Source organism: Podarcis liolepis, assembly GCF_965112155.1.
Source record: "Podarcis liolepis genome assembly, chromosome: 12".
Taxonomy (NCBI): Eukaryota; Metazoa; Chordata; class Lepidosauria; order Squamata; family Lacertidae; genus Podarcis; species Podarcis liolepis.
In genome coordinates this window covers 49,702,463-49,724,739 of record NC_139563.1, presented here as the reverse complement: position 1 = coordinate 49,724,739, position 22,277 = coordinate 49,702,463, and the positions used below count along the sequence as shown (strand labels likewise).

At 49.1% G+C, this 22,277-nt stretch overlaps 1 long non-coding RNA gene across 1 annotated transcript; it reads left to right on the top strand.

The window, feature by feature from the left end:
- Positions 1-439: 439 nt before the first annotated feature.
- On the top strand, positions 440-21,884 carry LOC310690037. The gene is made up of 4 exons (XR_014517818.1): positions 440-670; positions 2,289-2,435; positions 12,586-12,662; positions 21,658-21,884. It is a non-coding gene; the product is annotated as an uncharacterized lncRNA (long non-coding RNA).
- The last annotated feature ends 393 nt before the right edge of the window (positions 21,885-22,277 follow it).

Below are 22,277 nucleotides of genomic sequence, written 5' to 3'. Positions count from 1 at the left end.
GCTGGGCCCTCTGGACTTGCGCCCCCCCCAGATGTTGCGCCCGGTGCGGCCGGCACCCCTGGCACCCCCCACGCTACACCACTGCTCATTACTGAATGTATTTTAAAAGGTAACTATCGTCAAACAAGGAAAATAAAAAATACCAACATAACTTTGTGATTTTACAAAGCATAATATAACTAATAATTTTCTTAAATTATTGGGGGGGCAGAGCCCCCCAAACGAATTTTTGAGGGGGCTCGGGCCCCCTCAGGCCCCATGGAGTCGGCGCCTATGTCACAGTCACGGCCTGCCTTATTTCCTTCCATTCTCCAGCGGGGTGCAAAGTTGGGGAGATTGGGGGGAACTCTAAGGGTTCCAGCTGCCTGAGCCTTCTGCTTTGGGGGTCAATGCAGGGCTGGGCCAGACGCTTGGCAGCTGCCCAGGTGACATGGGCATGGCAGAGAGAGCGTTCCTGGAGCCCAGAGCCCATTGGCTCCAGTCCTTGGCCAGGCTCTGACCTCACAACCGGCTGCGGAATCCTGCAGAATGTTTTGTTTCCTAGGAGGCCAGGTGAATTGTTTGAAAGGATCCCTGGGACAGTTGAAAGCCCAGTTGGTTGAAGATCAGATCACTTCTGCTCTGGATATTTTCAGACCTGTTGCATAACGTGCTGCTGGTTTCGCAGAAGGTAAAATCATGGGAAAGGGGGGAGACATCATGAAGATTTATGCCCCCGCCACATGCCTAGTTTTTAAAGATGCTCCTTGCTTATTTGACCTTTCTCCCTCCCCCCTTTTTTTGTATAATTTTTTATTAAGTTTTTCTGTTTTACATTTTAGAATATTCATTTAAACAACCTTAAAATATCAGTGACTTCCCTTTTCTTTCCATGGTTCATTTGACATACCATAAATCCTTGCATATTTTGCTTAAACTAAACCATTCAGTATTCCATTGTTACATCCATGAAAACTGATTCACACTCTTGAATTTATCTTAATGTTGCCAACGTTTTGAAATGTACACAATTTTTACCCATATATTCAATAAACATTTTCCAATCTTTTTTAAACATACGTTCTTCTTGTTTTCTTTTTCTCTATGTTAAGTCTGTAAGCTGCACATATTTCATCACTTTTAGTAGGGACCTCACTCGTCCATTTTTCGGCTAACGAAACACAGGCCGCAGTAGTAGCATACACAAATAACCTCCCCCCCCCCCTCGCTCAAACTGAAAGTGTTCAGCTATCAGTGATGTAATGGGGGAAATACATGCCTTCTTTCTTCCCCTGTTAAAATGCTGAAGAAGAATAGTTTGGATTTGATATCCCGCTTTATCACTACCCGAAGGAGTCTCAAAGCGGCTAACATTCTCCTTTCCCTTCCTCCCCCACAACAAACACTCTGTGAGGTGAGTGGGGCTGAGAGACTTCAGAGAAGTGTGACTGGCCCAAGGTCACCCAGCAGCTGCATGTGGAGGAGTGGAGACGCGAACCCGGTTCACCAGATTACGAGACTACCGCTCCTAACCACTACACCACACTGGCTCTCTGAACCCCAAGAGAGCCCAAAGGTCAAGGGCTGGAGACCTATAGCACAGACTTGAGACCCCTGCTTCTCCCTTCTTCCACAGAAGAGCCATAATCTCTTTCCTTCTCTCTCCCAAGGGTAGCCTGGAACTTTTTGAGTTCTCGAAAATGGCCAAGAGAGAATTTTTCTCCAAACAAGACCCAGAATGGCAGTGGTGGACTTGGGGCTATCAAATTCCAGTGCCACCCTGTGCAACTCCCCCCCCCCACCAGCCCACTGCCGCCTCTTGTGCTCTGTTTCAAAGCATTGTCTTGGCACCCCCTGCAGTGTGGCACCCAGTGTGGCCACACCAGTCTCGCCACCTTAAAACCAGCAGAGCCATTGGGTGGTTCCTGGTGTCTAGGCTGGCGAGTGGCCATAGCTCAGCAGTGGAGCACTTGCCTTGCCTGCATGAACCCCAAGTGCGATAGCATCTTCAGGAAGGCCTGGGAAGGAGAGAGCCCTGCTTGAGGCACTGGAGAGCCACCTGCCGTGGAGGTCACTTTGGGCCAGGTGGACCAATTTTCTGACTGGACAAGGCAGCTCCTTGGTGCCCCACCAGTGGCCACTCTGGGCTTTGCTCCCAGTTCAGGAGGAGAGCAGGATCCATCTCTCCTTGTAAGGCAGAGCCCAAGTCTTTTTTGAAAGAACAACCCACTTCAGCTGAACTCTTTTCCAGACCCTGCTAGGATTCAGCCTCAACCTGATGTTCTTCTTCTTCTGCCCTCTTTGCACAGAGGTGTTTATGACGTAGGCCTCCCACCTACACTCGCTGCATAGTCTGGTGGTCCTATTTTACCAATGGATGTATAAATAGAAACGCTTTTAACAGGAGGAGCTGGCCCTCATTTCCCCCAACCTACAAGAATTGCTCAAGATCCACAGTAAGTCTGCTTCCTCTCCAGACCGGTCCCCATTCTGTGGCTGGCCCAGGCCTCCGCTTCTTCCTGGGCGGGTCAGGAGCAGAGGGAGAAAGGCCAAAAATCGGAGCACAGCATCCAAAGCAGCAGGATCAGGCCCAAGGGACCCAGCCAGTCTTGCAGCCTGTTTTCAGGGGGGGGGGCACAAGCAGCAGGGCAGGAGCGCAAGCACAATGCCCCCCAGGAATGGGGATTATTCAGAGGTATCCACTGCCTTGGGCAGGGGAGGATGGAAGTGGCAGTCAGTTGTGCCTCTAAGTCTAACCTCACAGGGTTGTTGTAGTAGGATGTGTTACATCAGTGCAGTCAGTTGCAACATGCTTTACTTCCTAGAGTGGACAGAGCCGGTGTGTGTGTGTGTGTGTGTGTGTGTGTGTGTGTGTGTGTAACTTCCTGTTCCTGTTGTAAGTTATTCAGCAGATGAGTGTGACTGTATAAAAGCAGAGTCATGCAGCCATTTTGGTTCAGTTCAGTTCTGGTTTGATTCAGCTCTCAGTTACCGTATTTTTTGCCCTATAGGACGCACTTTTCCCCCTCCAAAAATGAAGGGGAAATGTGTGTGCGTCCTATGGGGCGAATGCAGGCTTTCGCTGAAGCCTGGAGAGCGAGAGGGGTCGATGCACACCGACCCCTCTCGCTCTCCAGGCTTCAGGAGAGCCCCGTCGCCAGCCCCGCAAACTGGGGGACAGCGGGAGAAGGCTGGCGGAGGGCTTTCCCCTCCTCCAGCCCTGCAAGCTCCCAGAGCGATGCCAAAGCTGCCAAAGCCCGAGCTTCCCCAGCCCCGTGCCTGGGGGGGGGGATAATTTTCCCCCCTTTATTTCCCCCCCCCCCAAATCTAGATGAGTCCTATGGGCCGGTGCGTCCTATAGGGCGAAAAATACGGTAAGTCTCATCCATTTTGTTGTCTGCTGGCTCTGAATGCCACCACCACCGGCTGACCAATTTCCTGGACTGCAAGATGCAGCGCCTGGCCAGTTACCCTCTGCTGCTGAATAATATCACCCAGCACACTCTTCCTCTGTTATGTAGTGTAGTTTCACCCTGGGCCAACAGGGGGATACTGTATATAGTTTTCACTCAGGTCTGTAGATAGTTTTCACTCAGGTCCGCGCCAGTTATTTTAGGCGGGAACTCTGGGCTGTTGTGGTTACAATGTTGACAGCCGGCTGCCTATAAATACAGGCCGGCTGAGCTGTTGCAGTTAGTTCTATTCCAGCTTACCATAATAAAGAGCTACTTGAAGAAATCGCTGTGCCGGCTGCTATGTCAACCCACGACTTAACACTGGCGACGAAGGTGGGATTGATGGACATCAGAGCACAGCCAGATGCGGCCAGCCTCTGAACTGAGCTGAATCACTGAGCTGAATCACAGAGCGAAATCACTGAGCGAAATCACTGGGCAGAACCAATTCAGAGCTGACTGTTCTGGCTAGAGCACTGTGTTCCATCCATCGCCCTTCACGCCGGCATCGGAATCATGGCTTCACTTGTGCCTCTACCGCTGTTTGCGCCAGCCTCTGAATCATGGGACTCCTACCTCGCTCGGTTCGACTGCTACCTCCAAGCCAACGAGCTGACAGCAGTATCAAAGGATCGGAAGCGGGGCCTATTCCTCAGCCTCTGTGGGCCTGAGGTGTTTGAGACGGCCCGAGCGTTGGTTGCGCCTGAAGCAGTCCAGGCAACACCATGGGACACGATCCAAGAGAAGCTCCGCAACCACTACGCACCAAAGCCGTCCAAGATTGCTGCCCGCCATGCGTTCTACCACCGGAACCAGGCAGAGGGGGAGTCAATCAACAACTACACCACCGCCCTGCGACAGGCTGCAATGCACTGTGAGTTCCGAGACTTAGACGATGCCCTGATGGATCGAATCGTCTGCGGGGTCCGGGACATCCATCTGCAACGACGCCTCCTAGCCAAGCCAGACCTCACGCTACAGAAAGCCATTGAGGAGGCTGTGGCCTCAGAAGCTGCTGAACGCTCCGCCCAGGAGATCCGCAAGTCCAGCAGCCCGCGTCTTGCTAGGGAGCCAGTTCCAGTGCATCATGAAGAGGCCAGCAGTGATGAGGCATCCTCCAGTGAAGACGATGACGTGCACCAGACAAAGCGGGAGCGCAGGAAGTTCCAACAGAAGTCCAAGGGCCAACCGGAATGTGCTGGCTGCGGAGGCAACCATTCCCGTGCCAAGTGTCGATTCAGAGACGCCATCTGTAGGAAGTGTTCCAGAAGGGGCCACATCGCTAAGGTCTGCCGATCGGCTCCGTCTGACACCCCCCCTTCATCGACTCGCAAGTCCAAGTCTTCACTCCAGTCCGCCAAGGAAAGTTGTTTCGCTCTCACCAACTGCCGCTGCCCGTCTGGAACCACGATTGGCCAAACCGACTCGCCTACGCGACGCAAGCTGAACGTCACGGTGCTCATTGAAGGAGCTCCATGTGACATGGAGATCGACACCGGGTCTGCCCTGTCCATCGTGTCATGGAGCACCATCAAAAGACTGGTACCCAGAGTGTCCAAAAGGCAACTCGACTCTCACCGCGTACACCTGAGAGACTACCAGGGAAACGACATTCCCGTGGTAGGCGTTGGCCGGTTCCGGATCGCCTTCAAGGATTTTTCGGGCCTGCTCCGGTTGGTGGTGGTTGAAGGTCAGCGGCCAAGCCTCCTAGGGCTAGACTGGTTTGATGCCCTCGGCCTGGAAGTCACCGGCATCAACTGCATCTCTAACGCAGAGACTGAGGGTCTGGTCAAAGACTTTGCCGAGGTTTTTGACGGCACCTTGGGCCAATATACAGGTATGCCCATCTCCTTTAGCCTTGATCCACAAGTCGCCCCCATCAAGCTAAAGCCACGCCGGGTTCCTTTTGCTCTCAAGGCTAAGGTGGACGAACAACTGGACAAACTGATCGCCCAAGGAGTTTTGGAGCCGGTTGACCACGCAAAGTGGGAAACCCCCATCGTCACGCCTGTCAAGCCAGATGGGTCAGTGAGAATCTGCGCTGACTACAAGTGCACGATCAACAAGGCACTTCAGCAGCACGCTTATCCGGTTCCTGTTGTCCAACACCTGCTGCATTCCCTGGGTGAGGGTAAGGTCTTCGCTAAGCTGGACCTTGCCCAAGCCTATCAACAACTGCCAGTCGATGATGCCACTGCTGAAGCCCAGACGATCGTCACCCACCGGGGGGCATTCCGTTGCCGCCGGTTGCAGTTCGGGGTGAGTGTGGCTCCTGGCATCTTCCAAAGCCTTATGGAGCGTCTCCTGCAAGGGCTTCCGGGCGTGGTACCATATTTTGATGACGTCTTGGTGTCTGCAGACTCACACCAGCAGCTGTTCGAGCGCCTCCGTGCCGTGCTGACCAGGTTCCAGGAGGCCGGGCTCAAGGTAAAGAGGGAGAAGTGCCAGATCGCCGTTCCACAGGTAGAGTTCCTGGGCTATCTTATCGATGCCTCCGGTCTTCATCCAACCACATCCAAGATCCGCGCTATCCAGCAGGCCCCCACCCCAAAGAACAAAACGGAGTTGCAGGCATTCCTGGGGCTGCTGAACTTTTATAACATGTTCCTGCCCCACAAAGCCACAGTGGCTGAGCCTCTTCACCGACTCCTTAGCACTAAGACGCCTTGGGCCTGGGGTCATCGGGAGACGGCGGCCTTCAACGCGGTCAAGGCTCTCCTTTCTTCAGACAGTGTGCTGGTACAGTACAGTGAATCCAGGCCGCTGGTCCTTGCCTGCGACGCCTCACCTTTTGGCATCGGTGCTGTCCTTAGTCACCGTTTTCCAGATGGAAGAGAAGCACCGCTCGCCTACTTTTCCAGGACACTATCTCCGACGGAACGGAATTACAGCCAGCTCGACAAGGAGGCATTGGCACTTGTGGCTGGAGTGAAGAGGTTCCATGAATACCTCTATGGCAGGACTTTTGACCTCATCACTGACCACAAGCCACTCCTGGGCCTCCTCGCCGGTGATCGTCCAACTCCACCGGTCCTCTCACCACGCATGCTGCGATGGACTGTTTTCCTGGCTGCCTACCACTACCGGCTCATCCATCGCCCGGGGAAATCGATGGGCCATGCCGACGCCCTCAGCCGTTGCCCTCTTCCAGCATTTGTGGAAGACCCGGCTCCAGCTTCATCGCTCCTTCTGATTGAGGATCTTCCGGCAGCGCCTGTATCGGCTGCCACTGTGGCCTCCGCATCTGCCCAGGATCGCACCATCAGCCGGGTGCTCAACTGGGTGTGGAGGGGGTGGCCACAAGGGCCTTTTGCATCGGAGTTCCAGCCCTTCGCAACCAGACAACATGAACTCTCAGCTCATCGTGGCTGCCTGCTGTGGGGAGACCGCGTCGTGATTCCCCAGGGACTCCGTCAGCGCGTCCTGGAGGCTCTGCACGTTGGCCACCCGGGAATTGTCAAAATGAAGGCGTTGGCTCGGTGTTACGTCTGGTGGCCTAATATGGACGATGCCATCACTGCCTGGGTGTCCGCCTGTCAAGCGTGCCAGGAGTCGAGGCCTGCACCACCGGCAGCTAAGGGACACACCTGGGAGACGCCAAAGACACCCTGGTCGAGGGTGCACATCGATCTGGCTGGCCCCTTTCACGGCCGGACCTTTATGGTAGTGGTGGACGCCTATTCCAAATGGCTGGAGGTCGCCCTGATGCCCTCCACCACTACTGAAGCTGTCATCCGGGTGCTGCGAGGCCTGTTTGCAACGCATGGGTGTCCTGATGTCCTTGTCTCTGACAACGGACCGCAGTTCACGTCAGGCACGTTTGAGCGGTATCTTTTGGGACTGGGCATCCGCCATGCCCTAACGGCACCCTTTCATCCATCCAGCAACGGGCAAGCGGAAAGAATGGTGCGCTCGACAAAAGAGGCACTGGCGCGCCTGGACCGGGGAGACTGGCATGAGCGGGTCGCCGAATACTTGTTCGTGCAACACATCACCCCTCATGCGGCCACAGGGAGGAGTCCTGCTGAACTGCTTATGGGCCGCCGCCTCAGGTCACCGCTCGACCGGCTACACCCAGACTTTGCCGTGGCTGAACCCCCAGGCTGTGCCAACGCACCACGGTCATTTGTCCCAGGAAACCAGGTCTTTGCCCGGAACTATGTGGGGGACATCCCTTGGGTGCCAGCCACAGTAGTGGGAGTCACTGGACCTCGCTCGTACCAGGTGGCACTCGAAGACGGACGCTTGTGGCGACGGCACATAGACCAGCTGAGGCGCAGGGTTGGGAACTTGGACACTACCGAGGTGCCCCCAACTGCGCTTGCGGCTCCAGAAGAGACACGTACAGATGGTGAGGCCCCACCTACACCTCCCTCGCAAACTGCCAGCGTGGAGCCGAACCAAGCCGTTTCAGAACGGACTCAGACCACTCCACTTGCGGAGGCTCCACCCACAGCAGCGGATCCAGGGGAGTTGGTTCCAACGCCACCTAGGGTCGCACCACAGCCTCAGCGAGAACTGTGTGGCCCTCCGGACTTGGCTACCAGTCCCCGGCGGTCTGGCAGAGTTTCCAAGCGCCCAACTTATTTAAAGGACTATGTTGTTGGACAGGTATCACTGTTGGTCTAAGTATGGGAAATGTAACCGATATGCTTTTGTGCTTAATGGAACCATTACGCGTAGTGCTGTATATAAGGAAACCATTACGATTGTAACTAACGCCTTATCTCGGTGGGGAGGGGTGTTATGTAGTGTAGTTTCACCCTGGGCCAACAGGGGGATACTGTATATAGTTTTCACTCAGGTGTGTAGATAGTTTTCACTCAGGTCCGCGGCAGTTATTTTAGGCGGGAACTCTGGGCTGTTGTGGTTACAATGTTGACAGCCGGCTGCCTATAAATACAGGCCGGCTGAGCTGTTGCAGTTAGTTCTATTCCAGCTTACCATAATAAAGAGCTACTTGAAGAAATCGCTGTGCCGGCTGCTATGTCAACCCACGACTTAACATCCTCCTTCTCCATAGATTTGTGTGGTGGGGAAGGTGTCCCAGGAGAGCTGGGTCTCTCCATGATTCCATGCTGATATGCTTCCTAACTTTGGGAGGTTGTGAGCTGCACTGAGCCTGCCTTACTGGGGAAAGCCAGCGCCCAAGAGGGTGATGGTGGGGGGAGAGATGATGTCCTGTGTTTATGCAACCTCGTCTGCTTGAATTAGTGCCCTGTGGGGCTGTGTCTGTAGGGCATAGGTGTGGTTCAGCAGCTCACTTTCCTATCAGCATTTCACTTAGGTAACCAAAAAGAAAACAAATCAACAATTACAAAAAAGATATAAACATAACATCAATTTCCATTACATTTCTTAGTCTTCACACTTGAGTCTTTATGTCTTTAAATGCTTAAATCATTCCTCTACACACCTATTGACCTCCGTCCCGCCCGAATTCAGGCTTCTTAGTATAAGTAATTTCTTTCTCCTGCAGCCGATAATTGTTAATGGTTTACACATCGTAAGATCTATGTCAAACCTGCTATAGTTTTTAAGTTTCTATAATTCCCTTCAATGTATATCATAAATTTGTTCCAGTCGCTAATAAACTTTGTATTATTTTGGTTTCTGATTTTTTGTGTCATTTTTGCTAATTCAACAAATTCAAATAATTTTGTTTGCTTTTCAATGCAGCCTTGTTCCTAGTTTGTGCTGGGATCTGCGTTGAGTTTCAAGCTAATAAAATGAAACCAACTTTGCAGGCAGCTTCTATGCCTCTCTCTCTGTTAGGATATTTCCGTTCCACCTTAAAAGGGAGCAGGCTTTGTGAGTCACAGAGTCTGCGCATGTCCTGTTCACAGGATGTTTATGTTTTGCTGTTCCTTTCGATTTCTCAGTCGGTCAGAGACGCTGACTCAGAACGGTCATGTTTTCCTTTGTTCTGTCCAACGCTAAATAAAGTCTGTAAATTATGCTCTTCTGCGGTGCAAGCTTTCTGGCTGTGATTTTCTGCTGATAAAAGGTGCGCACGAGCCAAGAATGCAGCCTATCTATTTCTGAGGCTTCGTGTCGCTAATTGCTGGATCTGCGTGGCTACAGGGATCGATGGACGTCCGGCAGCCGGCTTGGGGCCATGATGGACTATATCTCCCTGGCAGTATCTCTGCACTTTCCTTGCTCAGAGTCAATTTGTGAGCACCAGTGCCTTTGCCTGGCATGCAAGGAGTGTAAGGAGTTCCTTGAAGGAGTGAAGGAGGAGCTGAGGCAGGCAGAGTACCAGCAGCAGCTGGCTGCCTACCAAAAGTGCCTGGATGCCAGGTCTCTGTGGAAGAACGGTCACCCATTGGCCAGGCATTTCCAGGTAGGGCCTCCCCTTTGCCCTCCCCTCCAACCCCTGAAATATACTCAGAGTCGAGTGTGGATTTCATGCTCTTTATTCAGCTCATAGTAGTGAGGAATGGAAGTTCCCCCAAAATGTCTGCTTTATATACATTACACAATGGGTGCCACATGATTGGCTAATTCTGGGATTCTCCTGTAGGCCAATCAGGTTGTGACTTCACTTCCACCTGGAGTTGGATTGGGTGGCTCCTGCGGACCAATCAGAGTGCTGCATTCTGAATCCTCCTGTTCTAGGACCAATCAGACTGCTGCAATTTGGATCCTATTCAACTCAGTACATAACACTGGCCTTGTCCTGCTCTTCCCCTCTGTGAGAAGAAAACTGTGGGCCTGTGAAAGAAACAACCTCTTCTGCCAAGACACACACACATACGTGGCACAGGCCACTCAGAGTGGAGGGGCATGCGTTCGTCCTCTGCAGTTGGCTTTGCCACTTAGACACCCCCCTTTCTATTAAGACAGGAATCGGAAAGGGGAGGGGTTGTGGCTTTGTGGCAGAAAGACTCTGGAGTCTAAAAGCCCTGGTGAGCCACTGCTGCCAGCGAGAGGAGACAGTTTGGTAATCAAAACTGTGACAATTCCTTCACCGATGACTGATAATTTTCATTAAAATTTAGCTTTAGAAAAAGGATGGCTTCTGGTCATGGTGGTGCCCGAGTCACTGGAGTAAAGTCTGCCAAACCTGGGCAAAGGAGCAACTGCATTCAAGATTTCAGCATATAGCTGGACAGTCAAAGAAGTTTCTGTCAAAGTACCCTCCTGAGTATAACCAGTCAGGAGTCCCAAGGTATGGATTGGTGCCCTGATAAAACCATCTTGTTCTCCATTTGGCTTCGTCTTTTGCACGTTCCTTACAAGCAGCTCTCTGCTCCTCTTCTAGTCTCTCTTTCTCTTTGCTAGCCAGATCAATTTCTCCATTCTCCATGTGTCTGATGTCTGGCCTCAGTCGACAGTCAGTGGGAGCCAACACTTCTTCCGTGCCTTTTTCTAGTTCCTTAAAACTGAAGGCAAAATTGGTGAAATTGTACATCTGGGATGAATGTGGTGGTCTAGCGAGAGGAGACAGGGCTGAGTTAGACAGACCAAGCAAAGGTCACCGGGCAGCTTTCGAAAAGATTAAGAGAACTAAGCAGTTTTAGAACACAATCCCTAAAACATAGTAGAACCGTAGCTGTTGAAGCATCCAACTTTCATGGGTAGCTAGAGCTCTCATACAACAAGCCACAGATCACAACTCTCCGAGAGAGACCCCGTTTGGGTGGAAGAAGGGCCTTTGTAGCATGGCAGAACACCTGTTTGGCATACAGAAGGTCCCAGCCTCAACGGCATCTCTGGGTAGGGCTCAGGGGAAGACTCCCTGCCTGGGACCTTGGAGAGCCATTTTGGTCAGGCAGAGCTAGATGGGCTCAAGGGCCTGATTTGGTCCAGCTGCCTTTGTCTCTCTGACTTGCTGGGCCTTTGCCCTGGTTCTCCAGCCTGGCACCTAGATGTTCTCCTCAGGATAAGTGGAGCAGGTGAGCAACAATCCCTCTCTGTCTGTCTGTCTGTGTGTGTTAGGCCTGAACGCCCTGCTTCTGAAAGATCTCATAGTGTTCCTGAAGCCGAAGAGTTGGCGGCTGCAGTTGTAATGCTTCTGAAAGAAGGCAGGAGTCTCCCTTTTAAGCCCCACCGTTCCCCTCTCCCCTTCATATTTCAGTTGTACCTTCAGCAAGTAGCACCCCTACACTGTCATAGCTGTCAACCGTCCCTTATTTGGTGGGAAACTCCCTTATCCCAGCACTGTTTCCTGCTGCTGTCCCTTATTGATGATGCCCCTTAAATTTCCCGGGTTTCAAAGGAAGCAGCTCCTCTCCCTCCCTCCCTGCCGGCCAGGGAGGAGGGAGGCTCCAACTGTGTTGCTTTGCTGTGTTGCTCACCCAATAAGAAGTCTAAGAACGACTGGGGGGTGGAGCTTGCATGCCTTGTGCCGATCAAATGGGCCGCATTGCCTGAGGACTCGCCTTTGCTCAGCGCTTCCCAGCGGAGAGGTGATGGTGATTTTCCTTGCTGCATCCCATTTGCCGGGTTGCTGCGCTGTGGGAACCACCACCGCTTGAGGCTTCGTTTGGCTGTTGGCTGGGCTTTCTGCCTTTGGCTCGGAGGGGCTCAGAAGTTGAACATACCTGTGCTCAGAATCGGATGGATACGTCATCGACGGCCCACTCACCCTTGCCGGGGAAAAGGTCTGTCTGGAGCGGGGGCACATGGTGGGGGGAAAGGAAAGGAGCTGGTTGAGTACAATGGCGGGTGGCGATCTCTTGGGGGGGGATTTTGGATTTGTTTTGGAGGCTCCTTCGAGTGACTGTTGTGGAGGAAAGGAAAGGAGCTGGTTGTCTAAAATCCCTTATTTTGGCTGCTGATCCCTTATTTTTGAGGCTGCTGGTCCCTTATTTTCAAATCTGTAAGTTGACAGCTGTGCCCTACGCTGTGCATGCGCACACAACACAAACACATGCGGATGCCATGCTCCTGCCCTGGTTGCTCTGCTGTCATTAAGCCTTGAACTGTTCCATATTATCAGGGCTGATGCCTTCTATTCGGCAAAGCTTACAACTGAAGTCTTCAACTGGCTTATGGGAACAACTTGTAAAACTTAATCTACAAAGTTAGAATGAAATAAAGTGGTTAAAAGCATGCATATACCATAAGAGGTCCCCCCTGGGCTTGGGGTGGTGAAGGGTTAGTCCCCGTCCCCCCCACGGATGTCTCTGTCCCTCGTTTTTAGGCCACTGATCCAATCTGATTCCGTCTCCCTTCTGATGACCCTCAGGAGCAAGAGTCGAGGGAGGACAATGGCTTCTGGTGAGTTGCTGGTGTTGCTGCAGCATGGGGTGTCTCCCATGATGGAGCCTCCAAGGTCTGGCAGGGCTGCAAGGCATTCTGGGAGTGTCCTGCCCACCCCCTTCCCTCCTCTTCCCAGCGAGAAGATCTGGTCACCAGCTGGGTGAAGGGCAGCTGTCCTCCTTCTTCCCTCTGGGCTCCCTCTTTTATTAAATACATTTAATAATAATAACAATAACTTCCACAAGTTGTGTCTCTCTGCTTTGCCTCCTGATGTTTGATGGATGAGATGTTGACATGCCTTTTGCAGAGGTTTTGCAGATCCCAGGCTACTAGTACTTACATTGTTTTTCCAGTAGAGGCCACTGTTTCCTAAGCGGATTTAAAATTTAAATGGCAACTGGCATTTTTCTGTAGCGCTTGCTTTCAGGGTATGGTACTGTGTTTATCTATGTTTTTGGCCTTCATATGCTGAATATATTTGAGGAAATGGTTTATGCAAGGCTACTTACTTTGAGTAATAGCCTTCTTTATCAGAAAGTATTTTGTGCACGCAGCTCAGTTCTTAAGTGCCACTAGAGGGTGGTCCTTATCTATTTGAAGAGATTTGCAGATTCCCCAAACAGCAGCCATATGTTTTTAACTGCACTGAAAGCGACCCTTAAGCTGGGTTTCTTCCACCCCACCAAGAAAAAGCCAAGGACATTGACTCTGATAGTGGGTAGTTAGGCAGATCCTTAATACGGTAATCCAAAACTGTACTAGAACACGTTGTTTTTTTTTCTGGAAAAAAGGGGGAACTCACCAGAGAGTTAGTTAGTTTGCATATTGTGGGCCCAGTCACAGTGACACACACACACACACACACACACACACACAGAGAGAGAGAGAGAGAGAGAGAGAGAGAGAGAGGCTAAATATAAGATGTGATTAATAAACTCAAGCAGACAACTACAGTGGTGCCTCGCAAGACGAAAAGAATCTGTTCTGTGATTCTCTTCGTCTAGCAGTTTTTTCGTCTTGCGAAGCAAGCCCATTGACGGATTAGTGGATTAGCGCTATTAGCGGCTTTTAGCGGTTTATCGGCTTATCGGATCAGCTGATAAGCGGTTTAGCGGCTTAGAAAAAGGGGGGGGGGAGGATAAAAAAACCCCACAGGAACTCACAAGACATTTTCGTCTTGCGAAGCAAGCCCATAGGAGATTCATTTTGCAAAGCACCTCCAAAACGGAAAACTCTTTCGTCTTGCGAGGCATTCGTCTTGCGGGGCACCACTGTATCTGGATTAGAAATGGCCACAACTTTATTGAGTTGTTCTGCCAGGCCTTTGGTCAGGGCGCAGCCTGACTCCCTCCTCTGGCAACCTGCACAGAATTTTGCTTAATTGGTTGCCATCAATTTGATTTAATTAATTTTTATAATGAAATATTTTTAGATTATGTGACTATTTGACTGATTATTTGATTGTTGTTAGCCGCCCTGAGCCCGGCTTCGGCTGGGGAGGGCGGGATATAAATAAAATTTATTATTATTATTATTATTATTATTATTATTATTATTATTGATTACTGATATAGGTGAATTTTTGGCAGGAATTGGGTGTATGACCATTCCAGTCCTCCCCAGACAAAATAATAATAATAATAATAATAATAATAATAATAATAATAATAATAATAATTCAATTTTTAAAAGGTAAGGAAACTTAGTTCCCTTGTGTTCCTGCTCAAAAGAAACAAACTAAAAACCCTTGCCAGAACAGAAGCCCAACTGAACACATTTGGGACTTGGTTGGCATCCTTCTGTCTTGGAAGACAATGGGAGGAATGCGCTTTGCAGAGAATTACAGAGCCTTCTGTAGCTGCAGGGACTGAAAGGGGAGAGACATGTTTTACTGCAGCTGGGGCAGATGAAGACACCCGGTTGTGCTAATGCTGGCTTCTAAGGTGATCGCAGGGGCCTGGGGGCTTCCACTCTATGTGAACTGGCCCAGGTCAGCCCTCATCCAAAAACTGAGCCTAAATATGAGCCAGAGGCATGTAGAGGTTACAGTGTTGGGCTAGGATTGAGGAGACCTAGGCTGAAATCACCACGCAACCATTGAAACTCACTACCTCTTGGCCTGATTTATCTCACAGGGCTGTTGTAAGGATAAAATGGAGGGTGGGCATTTTGATTGCTTTGACCTACGTGGTGGAAAGTTGGGGGGTATAAGTGTAATAAAGACATCAGTAAATGTAACTGCATTTACGTAAATTCTTACCCTAGCCCCTGTCTTTCCTCCTCCTGTTTTACCTGCTCCAAGCACAAACTTGGGACTATTGCCTATTTTACTGCAATGCTTCCCATTCCATTTCCCATTCCATTTCTGCAACAACATTCCAAAAGGCTATCCTTTGTGTTTCGTCAGCTGGTGCATTTGAATACAAAGCTTATCATATATTTATGATCTGAGAAGTTCTTTTGTTTCACTCATCGTGGCTTAAGGTTCTGCCATGTGTAACAGCAAATTGCTTTTTTCATTCCTGTTTCTCGGGAGTAAGTAGAAACAGTCGGCTCCTACTGCCTTATGAATGCCAGAGCTTGCTTCAGCCACAAGATGGCAAGGCCAGCTCTGTTTTACGGCAACATCTGCAAGAGTCACATCAGAGCGGGATGATATTAATCTTTCAATAACTTGCTCCCACCTCTGTATGTTGAAGCCTAGATGTGTGTGTGTGTGTGTATTAAGGGACATGGGTGGTGCTGTGGTCTAAACGACTGAGCCTAGGGCTTGCCGATTGGAAGGTCGGTGGTTTGAATCCCTGCGATGGGGTGAGCTCCCGTTGTTCGGTCCCAGCTCCTGCCAACCTAGCAGTTCGAAAGCACGTCAAAGTGCAAGTAGATAAATGGTTACCGCTCCGGTGGGAAGGTAAACGGCGTTTCCGTGCGCTGCTCTGGTTTCGCCAGAAGCGGCTTAGTCATGCTGGCCACATGACCCAGAAAAACTGTCTGCGGACAAATGTCGGCTCCCTTGGCCAGTAATGCGAGATGAGCGCCGCAACCCCAGAGTCGTTCGCGACTGGACTTAACTGTCAGGGGTCCTTTGCCTTTTTATATATACAGTGGTACCTCGGGTTAAGAACTTAATTCATTCCAGAGTTCCGTTCTTCACCTGAAATTGTTCTTAACCTGAAGCACCACTTTAGCTAATGGGGCCTCCAGCTGCCACCGCGCTGCCAGAGCACGATTTCTGCTCTCATCCTGAAGCAAAGTTCTTAACCCGAGGTACTATTTCTGGGTTAGCGGAGTCCGTAACCTGAAGCGTCGTATGTAACCCAAGGTACCACTGTATATGACTATATATATTTGTGTGTGTATGTGTGTGTCATTAGCCCTTAACAGCTTCTGGCGTACAGTCAGGGCTGGACTTAGGTTTGATGAGGCCCTAAGCTACTGAAGGTAATGAGACCCTTTATATGTCCAGATGTCCTTTGTCTACAACAAATTGTTGATGTTTTTTGTGTTGAATATATGCTATGTGGTAATTTATGGACCTAATAGGTATCTAAAGCCATTTGTACATAACAAAATATGTATTTTACTTACATCATAGGAGCCTACACAAAACAAAACAAAACAAAACAAAACAAAACAAAACAAAACACTGTTGCTGTATGTAGGTTTTATTTTATTTTATTTGTTTTTTTATCTTATATTGTGGAAATGTACACCCAGTTTTTTCCCCCTTTAATTTTTTTGGGGGCCCCCAAGAGTGTGGGGCCCTAAGCTATAGCTTGTTTAGCTTATACGTAAATCCGACACTGTGTACAGTGCATGTTTAAATATTTTGGATCATTACAGACCACAGATTTCATCTCTGCATAGCTGTCGCCAAAATCTTGTGGGATCTCATATGTGCCATGAGATCTTGACAGAACCTGTCCTCATTGCTTCATGGGTGCTGCTGCGCAACCCAAGTAAGGGAGTCTTCGGCTGCAGGGCAGAGGTGGCGGGACACCGCTTTCCTGTTTTGCCTCAGGCAGCAAAATAGGATGCGCCACCCCTGCTTTCTGCTGTCTATGATGATCAATAATCCTTATGAAAAGGTCCTTTGCTGTATATGGCAACAGTCTCTAGCCTATCAATGTTATTTCTCTCTCTTTTTTTTTGGGGGGGGGGAGCTGTTCATTATTTTAACCAGAAAAGGAGGGAGCTAATCAATTTACAAAAATAGCCATACATATAAACATATAAACATACATTTTTTCTGGGGTACGCAGGGGTACTCATACCCCTAAACATTTTGTGAATCTTTGTACTTTTGTCCATTTACTGTATTTATTTTTCCAAATTTGAACTATAAAATGGTGATTTTCTTGAGTCAAAATGAGAGTACCCCTAAACTTCTTTTAAGAAAAAAAGGACTGCATATAAACCTATCTTATTAAAACTTCTTGTTTAAACACCCTAAGTATCTTCAATAGTTTTTGTACATGTTTCATTGTGCTTTTAATATTTTGTTTGGAGTCACCCAGGACTCAGCTATATAGCTACTGTACCAATAAAACGGCTTAAGTGTGTTTTAAGTGCAATATACAATGTGACACTAGATGGCAGTGGTGAGCCTTGTGGAAAATTCAATGTATTTTTTTTAAATGCTTTTACAGAGTGGTTTTTTAAATGTGTGTAGATTCCACCCCAGAGTGGCTGGGGCAACCCAGACTGATGGGTTGCATATAAATAAAATAAGAATAACAAGTATTATTAAAGTACCCTAAAGATCTTAAACATCTAAAATATTTAAATATCTGTGCAAATTGGACTACTGGATTCCATTTGCTTAAAAAGGGTGATAGCCAATCAAGTCAGAGAAGAGCATCTAAATTAATGTGAATTCCTTAAGTCCATTTATTTCAGTTGGTTTACTCTGAATATGAGTCAACTAAAAGTTATCCTATTTCTTTATATGCCATGTGTTTTCTTCACATCTACTCAGTGTTTCTTAGCTTGTTCCTACCACTTGCCACCTACTTTTGTGTTGCCTGGTTTAGAATCTATCTTCCAATATTTAGCATAAAGATTTCTTTCAAAACAAATTGTACCGTCTGCACCTGAATTTTCCTAGTGATCCAGTAACCTTTAGTAGAATTTAAAAGGCACAATAGTAGGTTAACAACTAAATTTATCAGTTTAATAAATTGACTATAATTATAGCCATTCACATGGGATGCAGGTGGCACTGTGGGTTAAACCACAGAGCCTAGGACTTGCTGATCAGAAGGTCGGCGGTTCAAATCCCCACAACGGGGTGAGCTCCCGTTGCTCGGTCCCTGCTCCTGCCAAGCTAGCAGTTCGAAAGCACGTCAAAGTGCAAGTAGATAAATAGGTACCACTCCAGCGGGAAGGTAAACGGCGTTTCCGTGCGCTGCTCTGGTTCGCCAGAAGCGGCTTAGTCATGCTGGGCACATGACCCGGAAGCTGTACGCCGGCTCCCTTGGCCAATAAAGTGAGATGAGCACCGCAACCCCAGAGTCGGTCATGACTGGACCTAATGGTCAGGGGTCCATTTACCCCTTTACCTTTTTATAGCCATTCACTAATATTTCCTTACTGTCTAGCATTCCAACCATAAATGAAAAAACAACCACCCAACTCCTATTTTCTTCCTTTTGCTTATAAGGGCAGCATTTGACACCTCCTGTCTAGCTTGTCACTTTACTCTTCCATGGTATCCAGCGTAATTGTATTGACATTTTTAAAGCAGCGTTCCTTCTAAGTTTTCACCGCTCAAAATGTTGAGCCTTTCCCAAATTAAAAAGAAAGCAAGAAAGCAAGAAAGATCACCTGGTGTCTCTTCCTTCATTCCACTTTAACATATGTTTATGCTTCCTAGTGCTGTGTTACTTCAGCAACAACTGATATACCTTTGAAAAAAACCTTTATCTCATTTCCCCACCCCACCCCTGCTTAATTGTGACTAAGCACTAAATACTAGATATTTTCTGGATAAAAATGTGTTTATTGGGAGAAATTGGCACAACAAGGCAGATGGATTTCCATAAGGATTTTGTGTATGGTTTGTTCATTTGTTTTTACAAAGGGCAAATTGCTGCAGAACTGTGGAGGACTGAATTTAAAATTGGAAGCATGACAGGTTGGGAGGAACCAAAATGGACAGATTCATCCATCTTTACTTACTGTCTTCCCCTTCCCTTCCTCCCTCTTTCCCAAAGGAAGGACCAGTCACTATTGCAGAGGTCTGAGCTGGCTACTTGGAGAGGGCTCCCACGTTCTCCCTTCCATTGCTCCATCCATTTTGGCTCCCCCCCCTCCCATTTCCCCCTTCCTTTTCTCCTTCCAAGGCCCACAACTCCACCCATGAAATGAGGCTGAGATTGACAGCTTGCCCACCACTGCTTAAATCACCCACAGGATAAATTCACTTTGCAGGCACTGGTTCACAATGCACCTCTGCTGGGCTTGTTTGAAAACACTGAGGAATTAATTGTATTTTTTTTTAGTAGTGGGCTGGTGGGTGGAAGGCAAAGCAGGCAGAGGCAGGGAAGAACGAATGGCCTCTTCACCTTTTACCATTTGGCAGTTCTATATTCAAACAGATGGGGACAGAAAATCAGTGAAACAGCCTTGAAAGGAACTGTGCAATCCAAAAAGTATTCTGCTGGGGAATGCCAAGTTAATACGAATAGTTTACTTACAAATGGTATTCAAAATTGCCTTTTTTCTTTGGGGTGCCTCCTGGCACTGACTGCTGTGGGCCCAAGTAGTGCGTTGCTCAGACTTTTTTGAATTGAATTGAGATTCACAAGGACCAGATGTTTCAAGAGAAACAGAGTGGAGTGGCAGGGATCTTTTGACTGCCAGAGGTGAACATCAAGAGAGATTTCCAAATCACTAAGGGCAGTGGCGTAGCGTGGGGGTGCAGGGGGGGGCCGGCCGCACCGGCCGCAACACCTGGGGGTTAGGGTGCGCAAATCCACGGGTTAGGGGGCGCAAATTACTTGCCTTGCCCCGGGTGCTGACAACCCACGCTACGCCACTGACTAAGGGAAAAAACCCAGAGTGTTTCCCACACCCAAAATCAAATTGTTCTGGGCCAGAAAAGATCTGTTAATGCTACTGCCTAACTGGAAGTCATGCTGCCATTTAGCTCAGTAACAGTGGAGTTTGGTTCATTCTGACCTCTACTATATGATAACTCTTTGGGCTGTTCCACTAGCCTTTCCAGACAGGTAAAAGGTAAAGGCAAAGGACCCCTGGATACTTAAGTCCAGTCAAAGGCGACTATGGGGTTGCAGCGCTCTTCTTGCTTTCAGGTCAAAGGAGCCGGCGTTTGTCCACAGACAGCTTTTCGGGTCATGTGGCCAGCAGGACTAAACTGCTTCTGGTGCAACAGGACACTGTGACGGAAACCAGAGTGCACGAAAACACCATTTACCTTCCTGCTGCAGCAGTACCTATTTATCTACTTGCACTGGTGTGCTTTTGAACTGCTAGGTTGGCAGGAGCTGGGACAGAGCAACGGGAGCTCACTCCGTCGTGCAGATTCGAACCGCCAACCTTCTGATCAGTAAGCCCAAGAGGCTCAGTGGTTTAGACCACAGCGCTACCCGCTTCCTAGCGCTACCAATGTCATGGGTTGCTGGATGGTATTTCCATGACATATTTTGATTGGCTGTCAGTTTGGCTGGCTCGCTGCAAGTAGGTCTTCGGCAAAGTTTGCTTTAAGCGCAGGCTCCATGGTATGGGGACCTAGGACTTTAATCACTTCTGCACCGGTGAAAAAACAGTATCTTCCTCTGCAGCTCGAAGCTGGTTGTGGGAGAGAGCGCCGAACTATGTGCAGTGAGCTCTCTCATCTCCATTTTCCACAAAGGCTATGGCTTTGTTCTACTTTCACAGCTGGAGGCACTCTGTCCAGTTGCACTCATACTCTCTAGTGGCTGGTTTCCACCAGTCTGGTCACTGTGAGAAAGACTCTACTCCCTGAAAGAGAGGGGAGTGGTTGTGGTTGGGAGCCCGAGCACCGCCCAGCAGGGGGCGTGGCCCCCTGCCTCCAGCTCACCTGGCTGGCGCTCACGCCCCCCCCCCCGGTGGCCACCCAACCAGGTGCCGCGGAGGGGGCGTGTTCAGCAGCCTTTTGCTGCAGCGCCAGCCTCTCCCTGGCCTCATTCCTCGTCGTCGCTCCGTCGGTAGGCATTGGAATAATGTGTTGTGGTGTGTCGAAGTGCTAGGTGTGGCCATCGCCTATGCCTTCAATTTTTAGGGGTATTCCGTTAAAGGAATCTGGGGGTTGTGTATTCCGTCCGATGCCTGCTTGGCGGGAGGCCATGGCACGACCCTCGGTGACAGCAGGGGTGAGCCTATAGTTGGATTAGCATCAACAGGCTCCACCTACTGGTGAATAAACCCACTTGTTTCTATCCAATGCCTAAGCCAATACCTTTTCATTGCTGTAATCAATAAAGTTGTGGCCTTTTCTAGCCCATCAACCTTATATCACGTGTCCTTGTGTCTTCATTTCACTTTGCGGGGGTCGGGTCCTCGAACCACAACAGGTTGTTGCTCTGGGTGAGCTACTGACCTGCTCTTCCAGGGTTTTTCTTGTGTTCTTATGAACAGCTGTGCTTCTGGTGTGTAAGGACAGAGTTTCCATGTCAAAGATTCTGGCACACATGAGCCCCAGGCCCTGAGTGTTTCCTGCTCCCCCTTAAAACTATCTGACATGAAGAGAAGTACAGTACTTACTTGACAACCAAACAGATCTACAACCACAGATAAAATGAGTCACCAGCGAACTCTTGTATAGGGAGGGCCCATCAATTGTATGGCATACAGTTGTCAAGTCTCTGGTAAATAAACAGAATGCCCTTAAGCTTCAGGTTTTCTAATTTGGCTCTCCCCACAATAACTAAAGTTGCGTCAGTAGCTTTCCATTTCTAATTACTGTGGTGCTATGACATCTGCTGGTACCCATCGATTATCTCATATGGATTGGGCTGTTCTTATATTCTAGCTAATCTGGCCGTAAATATCACACACGTTCCCTACAGAGATTTCAGCCCATCTGCTGCAGAAGCAGAGAGGTTAAGCGCTCAGTGGAAGAACAGAGGCAATCGAGGCAGCAGCTGAACACTGCGGATGCTGCTGAACTAAAGCCAAGCTAACCAACTGGCAGATTCCAGCATGGGTGCCTTCAACAAACTCAAGTGTTTCTTCTTCCTCTTGGCAATAAAAAAATGGCCACTTTTTTGTTGTTCCACAAATATTCAAGTTGGGTTTTTTTGAGGTTTTTTTTGTCCACACAAGCAGCTTATCAGCTCCCTTTGGCTGTGTTGTGCTCAGGGAGGGAGATAAAATAGCGGTCTGGTTCACATGCCTCGATAAGTCGCAGTATGGTTTACCACAACTGTGAGAGTGCTGGCTTTCAGCAAAAGGTTTGCAAGTGCTTTGTTCCTCCCCAGTCTTTTTAGCTGAGTGCAGAAAGGTAGCTAAACCATAGTTTGGCTTAGTGTGTCATCCAAACATGGGATCTTGATTTAAGGTCTTTGCTCCACAATCTATAACCATGGGAGAAACCTTGGCTGTAGATCGTGGAAGCAGATACCTTAACCACAATCCAAGGTTTGGGTGACA